This window comes from Ptychodera flava, chromosome 9 (genome assembly GCF_041260155.1).
Source record: "Ptychodera flava strain L36383 chromosome 9, AS_Pfla_20210202, whole genome shotgun sequence".
In the NCBI taxonomy this organism is placed as follows: domain Eukaryota; kingdom Metazoa; phylum Hemichordata; class Enteropneusta; family Ptychoderidae; genus Ptychodera; species Ptychodera flava.
Window position 1 is genome coordinate 42912914 of NC_091936.1, and position 19435 is coordinate 42932348.

At 39.2% G+C, this 19435-nt stretch overlaps 1 protein-coding gene and 1 long non-coding RNA gene across 2 annotated transcripts in view; both read left to right on the forward strand.

Moving 5' to 3' along the window:
- Positions 1-19435, forward strand: part of LOC139141127 (probable serine carboxypeptidase CPVL) — a 601148-nt gene that overhangs the window by 102960 nt on the left and 478753 nt on the right. The gene's annotated exons all lie outside the window — the stretch shown is intronic.
- On the forward strand, positions 6789-10339 carry LOC139141094 (uncharacterized). The gene is made up of 4 exons (XR_011554134.1): positions 6789-7006; positions 7765-7857; positions 8171-8316; positions 9795-10339. It is a non-coding gene; the product is annotated as an uncharacterized lncRNA (long non-coding RNA).

Genomic DNA, 19435 nt, shown 5'->3' on the forward strand with positions numbered 1-19435 from the left:
ATATATGCCTGAGAAGACGAAAGTCAGGAAACCAAAGTGCTGTTTGGTATAGGGACTATGCCGCCATGTCATCTTCTTTGTCGTTCAATTTTACTGTGAAAATTAGCAAGTTCATGTAACCATCGATCGTTCCCTATCATTCTCAAAATCACCGTCCCTCCACCCACAGGAGGGAGGTGTCAAAATTCATACCTGATACTTAATTTGCCTCATAAACGTTCGTCTTGTGTGATTTTCGGCCAAATTCGACGACACATCGCATAAACATAAGCGTTAGCAACATTCCAGTCACCTCTGGGGCACCTCTACTCATGAAGGCGCGACATCGGCTTTTTCTTTATTATCGGATAATATCGTCTATAATGTCTAAGTTAGAGAGTTCCAGGAACATGAGACCAAAGTGGTCTAACATGCATGGATAATATTATCGATATTATCCAATAAAACAGCGTTTTTTAGAATTTTCCACCCATCCGCTTCTAATATTAGACTCTAACTTAGAAATTAGACGATATTATCGATTTCATCCGATATTATCCAATGAAACTGGATGTCGGGCAACCGGCAATATCCCCACTCGCCTAATATTTGACTCTAATTTAGATGTTAGACGATATTATCGATTTTATCGGATATTATCCGATAAAACGGCATGTCGGGCATCTGCCACTTCCCACTCATCTAATATTAGGTGTTAGTGTCTAATATTAGACGAGTGAGGTATGGCTGATGCCCGACATGCTGTTTTATCATATATTATCGAATAAAATCGATAGTATCGTCTAACATCTAAATTAGAGTCTAATATTAGACAGGTGGGGAAGTGGCAAATGCCCGATATGCTGTTTTATCGGATAATATCGGATAAAATCGATAATATCGTCTAACTTTTAAGTTAGAGTCTAATATTAGAAGGGTGGGTAAAAGGACAATTCCCGACACTCTACTTTGAGGGTTATTGTAATCGTTAAAGTTGCAGACATATAGAAGTGAATGTAGTCAACTTGTACTAAGATCAGGCTCACACTGTTTCTCTCACATCCACATAAACAAATTGAACAAAAACATAGAAGACCTTGTTTTATGCTAAATAAAGTTACTTTAATACTTACATTAATGAAAAAACTTATCTATATTATCCGATAAAACTGCATGTCGGGCATCTGCCACTTCCTCATCCTTTTAATATTAGACTCTAACTTAGATGTTAGACGATATTATCGATTTTATCGGATATTATCCGATAAAACAGCATGTCGGGCATCAGCCTCTTCCCCACTCGTCTAATATTAGACTCTAACTTAGATGTTAGACGATATTATCGATATTATCCGATAAAACTGCCTCTTGTAAGTTATACAATACTACCCGATAATACCCATAGTACCAATGTCGCGGTATCCTCCCTCTATTTTATTGACGTTGGTGTCGCCTACCCAAGCGGGGTGACTGGAATGTTGCTGACCCTTATGTTTTGGTGATGTTCTCTCAAACCCGGCCGAAAATTACACAAAATGAGCATTTTTTTAAGTAGATGAAGTATAAGGTATGAATTTTCGTGAGATTTTTGGTCGAGTAACCCCCATTTCTATTCCTAATTTCAAGAGTGGTTGATTTGAAGTTTCCTAACGAAATTAAGTTTGAGCAAAAGTTTAGGTCATTCGATTTCAAGGCTCATACTACCTCAAAGACCTCCAGTTTACTGAGTTTGAATGGGCTATCAGAATTAATAACCATCTCTGATATTTGTGCCAATTTGGTGTCGTAGGAGCACTCTGTACAAATTAATGTGTCCATCCAAAACGCAACGCTGACAGCGTCTCAGAAGTATTCTGGGTACGTGGATTTATTTTATTTATTTATTTATTTATTTATTTGCACAAAATGATACATAAAACACCACAAAATGAACAAAATTGTGCATGGATTACACAGAAAAGTCGAAAGACTTATTTCCACTGTGGTCCATATTAACAAAAGACTAACAAAAAAATGGAAAAAGTACAAAGTGAGAAATCCGACAACAGAGAGTAAAACAAGCACTTCCAAAAATAAGTTAAACGGACTAAAACCCTCTGCAAATCACACCAAAGATTAAATGAAATCTCTCCTGACACGTTCGACATAAGAATCTTGCAAATGACGTTTTAACTTTTTTTTAAAATTGTAATTGGAATCAATATTCCTTATACTACGTGGAAGGCAATTCCATAACTGCGAAGCTGAGTACTGAAAACTTGTTTGAAATAATTTAGCTCCTCCTGGGATAAAAACTGAGTTATTGCCAGAACGTGTATTATAATTGTGTACATTTTGTCTGGTAATAAAATTTGACGCTAGGTAGGATGGAGCTTTACCCCTTATTATTTATGCATGAGATTCAGTTTCAGATACGACACTCTTTGCTCTACACAAAGCCACCCAAGTTTTTCAAAGTGAGCTGGCCCAATATGTTCCCTGGGGTGCATATCTAGAACAAACCTTATTATTTTATTTTGTGTTGTTGTAGTCTATGTTTACTGCCAACCTTCAAACCTTGATACCAGTAGGCACAGGCATAATCAAAATGACAATTAATGAGACTGTTGGCAAGAAGTATACGTGTTTTCCTATCCAAAAGTGACGTTTGCGAAACAAAAACTTAAGACGAATGTTTGCCTTCTGAATTATTTGTGTGGCCATACTCTCTCCTGATAGTGTTTGATCCAGATCGGCACCCAAATAATTAACGATGTCCTTGGCGATGACATTGGTATCGTTACAGACTATTTCCAGCTTAGACTGTTCTTTTAAGAAATGATTCGAGCCAAAAAGAATTGACTCAGTTTTACCAAGATGTAAAGTCAATTTGTTATCCACTAACCATTCATTCAAACTTTGCAATTCTAAGCATAGTTCGTTTTGTATTTTACCAATATCCTTGTCAGAGACCATCAGTGCTGAGTCATCAGCATACAAAAGAAGTTTACAATTTACAGCAGAACACATGTCATTAACATATATTGAAAATAGAATCGGACCCAGTATCGATCCTTGAGGCACCCCACAATTAATCTGATTAAATGATGACATATGATTATTTACGGTGACCACTTGCTGTCTGCCAGTCAGATAAGAACTGAACCAACGAACAGCTTTTTGACTAAGGCCTAACGCTTTAAGCTTATCTAATAAGATCGTATGATCCACGGTATCAAATGCCTTCTGAAGGTCGATAAGCACCATCCCTGTTCGTTTACCCTGGTCAATCTGGTGTTAATGTGATCAGTGATGTAAATCAAGCATGTATCAGTAGAGTACCTGGTCGAAATCCTGATTGAAATTCATACAGTAAGTTGTTTTCAAAAGGTACTCTTCTAGCTGGTCATAAATTATTCTCTCCAGAACTTTAGAAACAATGCTTGTAATCGAAACTGGCCGATAATTACCTTCAAAAGTTTTGTCATTCTTTTGTAAACTGGGACAACTTTGGCATTTTTTAAATCATTCGGAACAACTTGTTGATGATTGATAAATTAATAACATGAGTTAGAGGAGCAGCAATTTGCTCAGCGCCGTCTTTAATAAATTTGGCTGGAATATTTTCTAAACCTGTCGATTTAGTGCTGTCAAGAGAGGAAAGATGCTTGTAGACAACATAATCACTAACAAGGGACAGTTTGAAATCGTTTTCTACAACTCCTTTGCTAGAGTAAAAATGTTTGACATGGTCTATGCCAAACTTACCTGACATAGGAGGTAGTTTGTCAACAAGTGAAGATGCTATTGTGCTGAAGAAGTGATTAAATCTTTGTGCAACTTTTGTTTTATCAAAACAACCTCATTGCCTATAACCAAGCCAATATTTGTGAAAGTAGAACCAACTTTTATAAGGGGAGCTCCCAAGCTTTTCAAGATTTTCCAAATCTCTTTGCTGTTATTTCCACAATTGACTAATTTTGTCTTGAAGAATCGGATTTTGCTCGTTTGATAAGTCTGGAAACCCTATTTCTCTGAAGGCGAAACTGCCTAAATAGGCTGTCCTCCCCGTGTTTTTTTAATTTCCTAAATAAGCGATCTCTCTCTTTAATTCCGTCTAAAATATCAGAGTTAATCCACGGTTCCGACCTTTGTTTCAAACGAATCTCTTTGATAGGGCAATTTTGTCTACAACAGATAGAAACAAGGATTTAAATGTAATCCACGCTTCTTCGGCCTGGTCACAGTTAATAACCTGATACCAATCGACCTTTTAAGCATTTCAGTGAATAAACATGTGGAATAACCTTTCATTGATCTTATCCTGACCGTTTTGTGAGACTCAAATTGAATTTTAGCTAACCTTCCTGGTACAGTATGTAACATAGTGATCGCTGATACCGATTGGTAAAACGCCAGACTGGCAAATTTTGTCATGATCTGAGGTCAAGATAAGGTCAATGATAGTAGAACTATGTTTAGTGACTCTAGTAGGTTCACATATCAATTGTTGTAAAGCAAAAATATTACAAAAATTATAAAAATGTCTAGTTAGACAGTTGTCATCGAACGTTACATTACAATTAAAGTCACCAATAAATATTGATTCTTGGTCGGAAATGCAATGTGTCGTGAGTAAATCTTCCAAATTCGAAAAAAAGTTGGAAAATTTTGGAGGTCTATATAAAGTACCAATTAAAATTGGCTTTGACTTTGGCAGGAGCAAATCAATCCATATGGCCTCTAAGGTATCATTTTGTAAATCCGAGCGCTGTCGGAAAGCAAAATTGGAACGAATGTACATGCAAACTCCCCCACCTTCTCTATTACGGTCATTCCTCTGTATTTCATACCCAGGTACATCAATCTCACTATCCGTTATGGAGTTATCTAACCATGTTTCACTCACGCCAATTATTGCTGCCTTAGATTCCCTGGCTAAAATCTTAATTTCTTCAATCTTTGGTAGTAAGCTACGAGCATTGATGTGGATAATATGGAGCCCTTTCTCTTGAAACAATCGTATGAGCCTTTGTCTATAAGAGGGGTATTTGACATATTTTTGTCAGGCTTGTTATTCGCACTTGAATCGCGGACTTCAGAAATATTGTGTGTCATTTCGACGTTACCCTGAAGACACTCATCAATAAATGAATCAGTGAAAGGTGGGAGAGAGCATAGTGAACAATACCAGTGCTCTAATGGATTTTCATAAAGTCTCGTGTATTCAATCGAAGAAACTCCTTCACATTTGTGTGGAACCATTTCTCACAGGAAGAGCATAACAATCCATACTGGTTTGATTTGACAGGTTTTGGCAATCACCGCAAGGAAATTTGCAATTAAAATTAGGCCCTGGATTCAATTCAATATCACCTGCCAATATCAAAATAATTATGCACAAAACACCACCTGTAGAATTCTTTTGAAGGTTGTTTGAATTAATTGTGCGTACCTTGCTTGCCGCTGTCGGCGGTATCAGAAAATCTAAGCAATTCAATGACAAATACTTATGAGAATCTTCAATGATAAATTCAGAGAAGTTTCTACGTTGACTATTGACTGAAATACTTTGAATCTGACATTGCTGATTGGAAAACCATGAACAGAATGAAATTCGAAAAAAGATAATGCTCAAAACAACAAACAGTGTTGGAATGAAAGAAAAGATACCGGAACAGTATGTCATTTTTACAAATTAGAAGAGCAAGTTCCAAAGAAGTCAAAATTTGAGAGGTTTCTTTGATGACGAAGAGAAGATCAGTACTTCAATAATACGAAACTGATGATTGAAGCCGCAATGTCCGCTCTTTGTAGTCGTCACTACCTGGCCGCCATAACCATATTCTGAGTCGTCTTTCGATGTTGAAGTTTTATAAAAACAAGGCTCGCAGAGAAAGAAGTCCACACAGTATAAGCACTGATAAATTCTTGATCGAATAGTTATGTCGGTAAGGCAGGCGTCGCACACAATACTTGTCATAATATCTGAACTATACTTCGACGTGAAAATCCAGACCGGTACTAGGAATGCTCACACCACGTTGGTCGATTTCTTTACGAAGTGACTTGAGAAATGTTTAACCTACCAGTACCAGCAGTACTTTAAAAGATATTTTCACAGGGAAGCAGCTTGAAATTCAAGGACTTTAACAGCGTTCGAGTTCCTAAGGACCAGAAGGAGTAATTACAGTGTAGTTACGGTGTACTCTGTTCGAACGTGGCGTGGCGTGGCGTGACTTGACGTGGCTGCAGGAACAGGTGCTTCTGCTACCGTCTGTGTCCACGTTGGCCCTCGGGCATTGAAAAGTTTGCAGTTCTCAGTCAGAAACAGCCTAAAATCGTTTTAAAATCCACCAAACGGTCCACAAGACAATAACACAACGACGTACTTGTACCAACAACACCAAACCGGAATAAATAAATATAGTGCAATCCAGCAGCAAAGAAAAATAACGTTGAAAAAACGAAAATAGAAGGAGCAGCTACACGACGATGCACACTGTACACACTGTACGACAACCCTGCTCGCAAGGATTGGCTGCATATAGGATTGGCTGCATATAGAATAAGGTATTAAAGACCTTGAGCATCGACTATGCCACGTTAGACAAAGGAAAACCGATATAAGTAAATATGGAAGTTGATTCAGCAGAAGTTCATTAAATAACAGGGTTTCTGCTGTGTGCTTGATTCTCTGGAAAAGTTGTTTATTGAATATGATTGACCTGAAAGGTATAGATTAAAGTTGGACTGAACTTTGTAATCTTATTGTTTTCTCTATCAGCTCGATCTTCATAAATTTTGTGACCTTTTTACACAAAGCAATCACTCCACTGAAGTATGGCGTTCTGGTCTGGGGCTCTTGTGCTCCTAGCTGTGGTCGCCACGGGCTTGAGTCCGACCGAGGCGACGAAACGATATTGTGAGTCTACGGACAGGTCCATTTATGGCTTTAATGGAACACTTCTCCATTCTGGCGAAACGGTTTCACTCCGCCGTTACGAAGGGAAGACTCTACTTATTGTCCCAACCTCAAGTTTCTGAGGTAAGAATTAAATATTGCATTCATGATCAACAGTGCTTCAGTCGGACTCTTCGGTGCCGTGATAAAAATAATGACGAAATTGTGCTTGATAAATATGTACATTACTGCATAAAAAAATCCGGCCGTATTTTGTAGGCAATCTGTCTTTGTATTTGATTCGCATTGAATAACATTTCTATCCTTTCATCCATATTTTGCCGATGACCATAAACCAAACTTTGATGATGAAGCGTAATATTTTTCATTGACTTTATCATCACCTTTTTGTCTGTGATTTCTTATTTCTCTACCTTGGTAAATCTCCTCCTGTTTAAATTTTGCGTTTTCTTTTTCTCCTCAAATACCTCTTCTTTTCTCTACTTTTCTCTTTTAACAGTTTCTGTCACAAGAGTAAAAAAAATACACGGGATAGCCTATCCTAAAATCTTGTATTTCCAAAGTATTTTGTCGGGTAGATTGATCACATGTCTGTTTATCTGCTTTGGTTTATATGAGATTTTTATGAAGTTTTCGTGCTTGTTCATGTGTAAGCTTCTCTGGGAACGTGTCGTTGCCTCGACCGATATCAGTGTGCATTTCTTACCTGCGTTACACCTTCTACTAGCCGTATGTAAGTCTAATGCTGTCACTCCTCGTCGCAAAAAACATTGTGACCCTCTCTGTCTCTCCCTTTGTCTCCCTCTGTGTTTCCCTCTCTCTCTCTCTCTCTCTCTCTCTCTCTCTCTCTCTCTCTCTCTCTCTCTCTCTCTCTCTCTCAGGGTTGACTCATCAGTATGTTGAACTGAATGCACTGGTAGATGAATTTGAAGATCGTAACTTCACCATAATAGGTTACCCAACGAATCAATTTGGTGAGTCAAATATCGTCATATTTTGAATATTTCCTGAACAATGAACATAGGTCTTTTACCACGTAATGATAGAACGACTACGTTCTTGTTGCCAGCCGTGTATGGGTTAAATGACGTTCGTTTTGGGGTTTTTTTTAATTTTCTTGTATTGATTTATTGTACTGATACTTCAATGGTAAGTTAAAAGAAAGGGACTTCTTAGCGTGAAAGGAAACTGGCAAACATGCGTACCAATGGATTAAAGACGATGTATAGTAGTCACTCAACGAAGTAATTGCTCAAAAGATCCACATTCTCTTGTTTCCTTGTTCAGGTCATGAAGAACCGGGTTTCAATTCAGAGATCTTGAACTGTCTGAGATACGTCAGACCGGGTAACAACTTCGTGCCTAACTTTACTCTTATGCAGAGAGGGGACGTCAACGGAGCTCAGGCCCAAGAAATTTGGAAATTTCTAAAAGTATGAAATCAATTTTTTGCCATCAGATAAATCTTGATTTATTTTGTGGTGAGATAAGCTTGGATGCTCTTGTGTTTGGATAAGCTACTTTAAAGGAAGACCTATATGTGGATAAATGTTGGTCGTTTGATATCAGCATGTGACTTTGTTTGTATGATGTCCTTTATGTTCCGTTAATGCCATTTAGTGGTCTTGAAACTTCGATATGCCGCTGAAGTTGTAGCAGAATCTGGTTCAAACTATAGAAGTTGCGCTGGTCGCTTGACCTCTGCACCTGATCTCGTGCAGCTGTACATGTCAGGTGCCGCCAACTAAGATGTTCGTGCAAAAAGGTGTTCGTGCGCAGTTTTTCAGCGGGCGGGCAATTTTTAAAACTAATCAGCGGGCGGGGAGAAAAAAATCGATATTTACTGTGGGCGGGGAAGAAATTTCGTTTTTTTCAGTGGGCGGGGAGAAAATTTTTGACAGTGGGTACCGGAAAATGCGTAGAGGGAGGAGAAAGCCGTGGTTGATAGAACTTGAGGGAGATTAAGCGCCTACCTCAGAGGCTAGCTGCTCGCACGGTTTTGTGCTGATCTGGGTTGTCTAGTGGGCATCTAGTGGGCGATGGGGGATTTCAGTAGTGGAGAGAGGGCAGAGGGGAGCTTGAATTGTTGTGGGGAGTGGGGAGCGGGCAGACCATAGATACTAAAGGGCAGTGGGCATCAAAATTCAGTGGGAGGGCATATTTTCAGTGTATTCCAGTGGGAGGGCAGTTACCAACAGCTTTACTTTCTTTTGTGTCAAGGTCAAAAATAAGTAAAATTTGTATATTAGCCTTCAAAACATGTTTTGTGATGATTTTGCGAAATTGATGAAATTTACCAGTTGGCGGCACCTGACATGTTACACTTAAGGAGAGCTTAAGACAGTGAAGACAATCTGGACAGACAACGACTCGAACCGAATCCCAACAATATTAAGATGACAAAGACGACTCTAGGACTTTTTATGTCATGATAAGAGAACTTTCCTCTTGTTAGACACGGCGTATGCCTGAAGAATAGGAGTTGGTACATGATGTAAAGTGCGACCCCTATTCTAAAATGTAACCCCCCTCTTTTTCATGTTTGTAAAGCATGGCCCTTTCCTTGCTCAAAATCTTGAAGTTTGTTTCAAATTTAAATGTGTTTATAATTCAATAGAAATACTGACTTCGTGTAAATCGAAATTTTTTAGGGAAACGGATTATAGGAACAACATACTGCCATGTCATGTATGACATTGGTGAAGGAGTGCGTGAGTGTCCGCGCGTTCATGTGTTAGCACGCACACATGTCATTATTTCGCCTTTCTTTCACCTCTGGAAAAAAGGGAGAAAAGTGCATATTCTTTCTCTGAAATAGTTCTCTGAAATAGAGCTAATTTGAGGACAGGATAATGTTCTTAATGAATTTCTTCGTATCAAAAATGACAACGAAGCACTATTTTGTTGCTAGGAAACGTGTCCGTCTCCTGTAGACAAGCTTGGCAACAGTCATCGCCTCTTCTGGAATCCGTTTGACAACAACGACATCCGATGGACGTTTTTGGAGCGTTTCATCATTGACAAAAGCGGCAAGCCGTACATACGCATCAACGACCCTCGTAACCCGTACCAGCCAGGCAGCCTCAAGGACGAGCTGCAACAATACCTGACTGTCGGTTACATCGACGAGTATTAGCGCCCCCACTCGACCAATATGGACTTACATGAAATCAGCTATGTTTGATATGTGATTCTGCTCTGGGACATCTAGGAACTTCCAATTGTGATAGTCTTATATTGTTTACAGATTCGAAATGTTACCATTTTATTGAATATTTCCATGGCAACAATATCTGTGACGGGATGGCATTAAACCACATATGTGCGTGCTATGCCCCGATTTTATATCGTCATATTAAATTACAAAATGTTTAGTGCATTCCATTTTGTAAGCAACCGACGTAAATTGTTGCCATGGCGTTGCTATAGCAATAAATATACACATTTCTTCAGTAACACTATGATGATTTCTTTATTAAAGTAGTTATTTCTAGTTCAAGAAATTCTAAACGTTTTCGTATGATGGATACATTCCCAATAAACTTAAGCTTAAAATTTCACTCATTTTGCCGAGAAAAACAGTAAGTTTAACTCGTCGTGGTACAAGTCTGAAGGAACTAGCCCCCATACGTACAAACCAAGACAAGTTGCTGTATTCTGTTATATTGCTTTATTTACTGTATCATGTCTCAGGATATGAGAAATTCGGTAAGAAATTCATTTCTCGATTATTGGAAGTGGAAAGCGTTGGTAAATTGGCGCACTATTTTGAAATACAAAATCAAGTCGGTTAGACGAATTCAAAATAGGGTAGGATAGGTAACAGGATGCATATTTTCCTTGGACAAACCCTGAGTTGCAGACCATTCATCATCCGACATTTGATGCCAAAAGGAGCTCATAGAAAACCTTTATCTGGTGCATTTCATTGAATAAGAAAAAAGTGATTGTTTTCCAAATCGAGTCAGCTAACATCGTTTTCATAACGTCACGTACCATGATAGGCATTATTTTTTATCAAATTCCTCACTACATCAAGGCCTCTACAATTTTTTCATAACTTTGTGATACACAGTTGTATTAAATTAATAACATTCATTCTGGAGACTTCCATCTCCCATCGTAGAAGAGGTTTATAGCCATATTCCCTCAGAACGGCGCCCCCTTCCACTTACGTCTGTTACGTAACATACCTACTGGTCAGTGGTAGGTAAAGTCTTACTAGTAGGTTCTTAGGTATGGTCAGGGACTGCGGCCTTTTACGGTCAGTGTTAAGCACTGAGGTATTGAGAAAGATATGCATATAAAAGCGGTGTCTATGGGTGGGATTATACGGTTGCAAATTCAAGCCAATATTTTGGCATAATAGAGGTCCTGTTTCGCGACATAATGACAACGTAAATCTTTACTTTTAATACTCTTCGATACAATATTGCCAGTCCCAATTACAAAAAAATTAATTCTGTCTGAGAAATTTAAGCAGTCAGTTTTAATCGTTTCTCCTTCTGTGAACTTGACCAAAATTATAGAACAAACTGTCAAAAGACAATGTCTTTGCCTGGTATTTTTTATTTTCGCAGGCCATCCGAACTTGCATCAGAGTGATGTCTTGTTTTTTCGCCCAGATGTTTACGACTTCGTCATAAAATGTCCGCCGGCAAATATCGTCACTCAGCTTTTATGTTTGTCCATCGGCAAATTTTATGGGCATGCCTATAATAAAGTCAAAGCTAACATCGTTTTTATTTGCCTAAATGTTGTAGGCAATCGAAAGTAAATAAAACCGAAGGATAAGAAACCTGGGACGTTGAACTTTCCTTACAGTTGACTTTTCAGTAGCTCGGTTTAGCACGTTTAATCATAGCGATACTGAGTAGTTGCTTTTGCTGGTGCTTTATTATTCTTCCGAAATGTACTGCCGACTTACTACCTTGCCTTTGTGACAAGGCTGAATCATTTATTATATCTGATCACTATATTGTGAAGTCAGCTTTTTTAACAGCTGTAGATAATAGTCTGCGCTGGCGATGTATGATTTTAATGAACATCACTTCTGTGAATCTTGAAGGGACATTTTTTTCAAAAAATCCAGGAAACAGTATCGAATAAAAATTATAGTTTGCATAATTAGATTTGAAAGAAATCCTGATGTAACTGTAAGGCCCCCTGTGCATGTTCTGTCGTGTGGTCAGATTTTTCCTCACGTGCAAATTATGGCACCATGGTGTGACCAATTCAAATTATAATGAGGTCATAAATCCGTCATTACGGATTGAGTTTGATTGATGTTTGACCTTTCACGGCTTCCAAATATTGTCGGCACTGATCGTGAATTGTTTGTTCGTAAAGCTAACTTTTAACCTTTTTGTCTTCGAAGTTATATGTTATTCCCCTACATTCATCGAGAAATGTTGTTCAGTGAACAAATAAGCCTACTTTGTGCTGCTCTAGTGACATACAAACGCTAAATATTGCCCGATTGACTTGCAATGCTGCGCGGGTTTGTTTACAAATTGTAGGTTGTGCACGTGACCGAGAACGCTCATGCTGACTGTCGCCGCGTTGGCGGTATTGATGATTGCGAAATCGAAAGAGATGGCCTTTGGCGGCAAGAGAGGGAATCTTTATGGCCTAGTGTCACTCAAAAATTGAAAGCTCCAAGAGGGTACTCAAATGTTGAGGAGGAAGGGGGGCTAATCATTGTTTTAGAAATGTACTGTAGCATTAAGTGTAGTTATGAAATGATATAAAAATAGTAGAAAAATGAAAAACAAAAATTAAAAAAATAAACAGTACATTTTTCTAAAATACAATTTGATGTTTAACCAAGTATACTGACTATCATTACCAACTGAATAATTTTCCATTATTTCCTGATAAAAAATTGTTATCAAGCATGAGAAACATAAACATAAACTCTCTAAACTGCAAGTAGGTGCCACTACCAGCAATACTGATTATGAGTGTACAGGGGTTGCCGCCCCACGCACAAAAACAACACCGTGGTGTAAAATCCATCGGTTTCTGGAAATCAGAATCAACACAGTTCTGACTCATGTAACGGATTCAATTTAACCTAGAATTCGAATGCATCCCTGGGACAGATATTTGAACTCTCAATCTTCATAACACTGTTTTCATCTACCGCTCATGGAGGCTTTTGAAACTCATGGAGTATATACACTTTTCACCAGCTTACTTTTCGTGAAAATCGGAATTTACAATTTCCAAAAAAGTTAACATACGGATGGTGGCCATTTTGAATTTCGGGAGTCAAGAAATATTTGGTAATTTGTTTGGCTAGTTACAGATGTTGCACGGTGACCAATGATTTTCATTCTTGCTTTCTAAAGGGAATGGTATACAGTTTACTCACGAAAAGTTGGAGCTCATGTGTCGTTCTTTCATTTTCGAGACACATACTACTTAATAAAGATGGATTGACACACTCAACAAAAGCCTGGTAGATTTCGAGCAGTTTATTAACTGAAAAACAAAAGCTTAAATTTAGACTCAGTGCTGGTGTTGCTAATCATGAGGAACAACATATAAAAATAATATCAAAGGTTAAAGCTTTTAATCTCCCTATAGGGGAATATTTGCCTAAAAAGAACAAGATTTAAACTTTTTTCTCAAATGTTCCTCAAGCAAACTTTCATCCATTCTCTCAAAGTCAAGAATTAAAACCAAGGGTCATCATGCATAGTTTGAAACCAGGGAAACAAAATACCTAACATTTATCGATATTTGAAATTCAAAGTGGCCGCCATCCCTGTATTAACTCCATGAGAAATATGCAATTTTCGATTTAAAAAAGTAGGCTGGTAAAATTGTTCTCACACAACATATTTACCAGATATGAACTGAAAATGCTCACGTGTTTCATTATATATTGCATTTATGTGCAAGTTTGAACCTTTGCTACATGCTTTGCTACATTTAAAGTGTTATGATCAACACAATGAATTTCACCACAGATCAATTCTAAAGGTCATTAAGTATTCAAATATGTAATTAGCTGAAATAAAAATAATTAATTTCTTTGAGTACTGTCATTGTATCACAATATAGCATGTGTAATTACCTTTGGTCAAGTCCTTCAAGCTCTATATGCCAAACCGTGAAAGCTTGTTAGCTATTTATGCAAATTATGAATTAGCTGACATGAAAATGCAAAATGACTTTCAATACTGTTATAACCTGGTATAATGATCAATGTACACAGCATGTTCGCCAAATTTTATCAAGTAAATGCCAGTATATATCCCTAATTTGGAAGGTTCATTAAATATGCATATTGGGAATTGGCTGAAAAAAATGTCAAATGACTTTCAATAATCTTGTATCATAGTATCTTTAATGTACATAGCAAGTTTTGCCAACTTTGGTCAAGTCAAAACAGATAAATATTGCTAATAAATGCGGGATATCGGACCGCAGGCGGGCGAAGATTGCATTATAAGCGCGCCAACCCAAACTCACTGCATGGACATCACATTTACGAAATCGAAGTCCAAAGTCAACTACGTCATTGTTAGAATAAGAGAGGTTTTCCATAACACGGGAGCATACCACCACAAATTTTGCACAGATGGCGTTGCACTGGCATTGAAAAAGGGTGCATGGGAGCATGGGAACGCGGGCAGTTTCCCTCGCTATGGGTAGGAAATGCATTGAGCAAGACACACTTCCGGGTTCGCAAAAAAACGAGGATCCCATTTACGGGGCGCTCAAATATAACTATTTGCTGTGATACGTAGCAGAGGCGTATATGTTTGTGATGCTGAGAATAACATCAGTAAATAAATGACGGGTTTTAAAAGTTGACGTTTTTGCGATGAAACAGACTTCTGAAGGTAGCTCGCTTGGGGAACACGTCATCCCGGCCGCTGTCCGCTTTGACCCCAGTAATTCACACTGGTTTTGTCGGCCCAGGTACCCAAGTCACTTCGACCCCATCACACTTTGCCTACATGTCCACGGAGACGATTCAACATGTTCCACAACAAAGCCAAGACAAAAATTGAAAATATCAATAAAATGGCTTCACAAAGGCTGAAATACACGATACTCGATGAAGTATGAAGTTTATGAAATGAAATCAAAATTGACAACACAAGTGTTTGTCTCGGGTAATACCACTTGAAGTTGAACTATTCTACAGACTGTATTCCATACAGTGCAGTATTTGTCAGTGACAAATTAATCTTTGCAATACATTTTTTGCGATGAGCTGGAAATTTGATTAATATCGAGTTAATGTACATAAATATTCCGTTATTTACTGGGACACGTTTATTTTCTCGATCCGCTATCTGCGGACTACGTGCTGAAGTACATTGACTGTTCATGTGAACGATCGTTTCTCCCTCTGCAGAGTTTCTGTATCCCGTTCAACAACGCTAGTACCTCGATCACACGATAGTGACGCTATGTAGCTGTGCAGTATTGAAACTTATCATAAAATGGCCACCTCGTCTAACAGTAACACGTATTGTCGGGATTATCGTACGGAAAAAAGACTGCAAAAGTAAGACTTATGAATCTTCATCAGAATTGAACACATCATGATTGTACACGAGTATCAACCGTGAATGCACGTTGAGCTCGGCAGTTACACAAGCATGGTACGCTACATGCATAGCCCTACGAGTATGGCGACAGTGTCCGGCTTTGGCTACGCCGGGGGCTACGCCGCCTACCGGAGGTGGGAGGCGGCGTAGCCAAAGCCGGACACTCTCGCCATACTCGTAGGGCTAGCTACATGCACTGCCGCGATGCCGATCGTATGCATTCCAAGGCCTATCCCGGAATTTGTTTCACAAACAACCTCAAAGGAGAGCAAACATACTTCTATGGACAATGACGAATACGTTTCTTGGCGAAGCAAATCAAAACAGTGCAGAAGTACATGAAGTAGGTCATGGCCTTGGACTCTGTGCACGAACCTGATTGGACACTTCAATACCTTTGACCCAAAGTTATTATTCATCAGCACTTCCATGCCATGAGGCTAGGTAGAGAACGTATTAGCCCTGCGTACGATGCTGTGTGTTCCGCTACAGCTAATAGCCCGCTCACTGTGGTGAGCGGGGCTATTAGCTGTAGCGGAACACACAGCATCGTACGCAGGGCTAAGAATGTATGTACTCATTTCTGGCGATCGAGCAGCGAGGGAAACAATCAATTACCAAGGATAAAGCTAATTTGCTAAACGATATTTTATCTTGAATAGTGAGTTGAATGAGTAATAAAATATCATATTTTTAATGTTCAATACGAGGTTGAAACACGGAGGGACCGTGGTTGAAACCAGAGCTATCCAGCTGTAGCCAACCTGGACAAGCACTTTTCACAGCGCCCTCAAACAGTCGATTGTTTTCACTTGTCATACGCGGCGTAACAGAAAAATTAAAACTTTCATAACTTCATTAATATCCAAGCCACGCCCACCAAAACCTTTTCAGTTCTAGCCATTTGAATTCTGAAGATGTCTACCAAATTTGACTGAAATACGTTCAGCCGTTTTTGAGAAAATGGACCCACAGACAGACAGACACACAGACAGACAGACAGACAGACAGACAGACATCGCTGCGACATATGCTCACGTGTTCACACGTGAGCAAAAAACCAGATATGAACTGAAAATGCTCACGTGTTTCATTATATATTGCATTTATGTGCAAGTTTGAACCTTTGCTACATGCTTTGCTACATTTAAAGTGTTATGATCAACACAATGAATTTCACCACAGATCAATTCTAAAGGTCATTAAGTATTCAAATATGTAATTAGCTGAAATAAAAATAATTAATTTCTTTGAGTACTGTCATTGTATCACAATATAGCATGTGTAATTACCTTTGGTCAAGTCCTTCAAGCTCTATATGCCAAACCGTGAAAGCTTGTTAGCTATTTATGCAAATTATGAATTAGCTGACATGAAAATGCAAAATGACTTTCAATACTGTTATAACCTGGTATAATGATCAATGTACACAGCATGTTTCGCCAAATTTTATCAAGTAAATGCCAGTATATATCCCTAATTTGGAAGGTTCATTAAATATGCATATTGGGAATTGGCCGAAAAAAATGTCAAATGACTTTCAATAATCTTGTATCATAGTATCTTTAATGTACATAGCAAGTTTTGCCAACTTTGGTCAAGTCAAAACAGATAAATATCGCTAATAAATGCGGGATATCGGACCGCAGGCGGGCGAAGATTGCATTATAAGCGCGCCAACCCAAACTCACTGCATGGACATCACATTTACGAAATCGAAGTCCAAAGTCAACTACGTCATTGTTAGAATAAGAGAGGTTTTCCATAACACGGGAGCATACCACCACAAATTTTGCACAGATGGCGTTGCACTGGCATTGAAAAAGGGTGCATGGGAGCATGGGAACGCGGGCAGTTTCCCTCGCTATGGGTAGGAAATGCATTGAGCAAGACACACTTCCGGGTTCGCAAAAAAACGAGGATCCCATTTACGGGGCGCTCAAATATAACTATTTGCTGTGATACATAGCAGAGGCGTATATGTTTGTGATGCTGAGAATAACATCAGTAAATAAATGACGGGTTTTAAAAGTTGACGTTTTTTGCGATGAAACAGACTTCTGAAGGTAGCTCGCTTGGGAACACGTCATCCCGGCCGCTGTCCGCTTTGACCCCAGTAATTCACACTGGTTTTGGTCGGCCCCAGGTACCCAAGTCACTTCGACCCCGTCACACTTTTGCCTACATGTCCACGGAGACGATTCAACATGTTCCACAACAAAGCCAAGACAAAAATTGAAAATATCAATAAAATGGCTTCACAAAGGCTGAAATACACGATACTCGATGAAGTATGAAGTTTATGAAATGAAATCAAAATTGACAACACAAGTGTTTGTCTCGGGTAATACCACTTGTCTACAGACTGTTTTTTCCATACAGTGCAGTATTTGTCAGTGACAAATTAATCTTTGCAATACATTTTTTTGCGATGAGCTGGAAATTTGATTAATATCGAGTTAATGTACATAAATATTCCGTTATTTACTGGGACACGTTTATTTTCTCGATCCGCTATCTGCGGATACGTGCTGAAGTACATTGACTCACAGTCCGTGGATAGAGGGACTGTGATTGACTGTTCATGTCAACGATCGTTTCTCCCTCTGCAGAGTTTCTGTATCCCGTTCAACAACGCTGTACCTCGATCACACGATAGTGACGCTATGTAGCTGTGCAGTATTGAAACTTATCATAAAATGGCCACCTCGTCTAACAGTAACACGTATTGTCGTACGGAAAAAAGACTGCAAAAGTAAGACTTATGAATCTTCATCAGAATTGAACACATCATGATTGTACACGAGTATCAACCGTGAATGCACGTTGAGCTCGGCAGTTACACAAGCATGGTACGCTACATGCATAGCCCTACGAGTATGGCGACAGTGTCCGGCTTTGGCTACGCCGGGGGCTACGCCGCCTACCGGAGGTGGGAGGCGGCGTAGCCAAAGCCGGACACTCTCGCCATACTCGTAGGGCTAGCTACATGCACTGCCGCGATGCCGATCGTATGCATTCCAAGGCCTATCCCGGAATTTGTTTCACAAACAACCTCAAAGGAGAGCAAACATACTTCTATGGACAATGACGAATACGTTTCTTGGCGAAGCAAAATCAAAACAGTGCAGAAGTACATGAAGTAGGTCATGGCCTTGGACTCTGTGCACGAACCTGATTGGACACTTCAATACCTTTGACCCAAAGTTATTATTCATCAGCACTTCCATGCCATTAGGCTAGGTAGAGAACGTATTAGCCCTGCGTACGATGCTGTGTGTTCCGCTACAGCTAATAGCCCCGCTCACCACAGCCCTGCAAAGACCCGTACGTAGAGTTGGTGACTTCAAATCCATTTTTGGACTTGACGTAAAAAGCCAAATTACTGCCGAAATTCAGCGTTCTTGGGCCCAAGTCGTATCCCTGCCTACCTCAGCTACTCGATCGCTTCCAAAAATGCCAGTCTTTATTCTTTTTTCGTAAATAACCGTCGATGTCGGCAACTCTCTCGCTAGCCCTGCGTACGTACGCAGTGTACGCTGTGTGTTAGGAACGCACACAGGGAATGCACAGCGTTGTTTTCACTTGTCATACGCGGCGTAACAGAAAAATTAAAACTTTCATAACTTCATTAATATCCAAGCCACGCCCACCAAACCTTTTCAGTTCTAGCCATTTGAATTCTGAAGATGTCTACCAAATTTGACTGAAATACGTTCAGCCGTTTTGAGAAAATGGACCCACAGACAGACAGACACACAGACAGACAGACGGACAGACAGACAGACAGACAGACATCGCTGCGACATATGCTCACGTGTTCACACGTGAGCAAATGAACCCCCACAATCAGTAAGCCAGAAAAGTAGTGGAAAAAATTGAGAGTCTGAATATCTGTCCCTGAGGTGCATTCTAGCTTAATGAAATTGGTAATTTTATTCATTCTTTGAAACACTTATGATGATTGCTCCAGGAGATA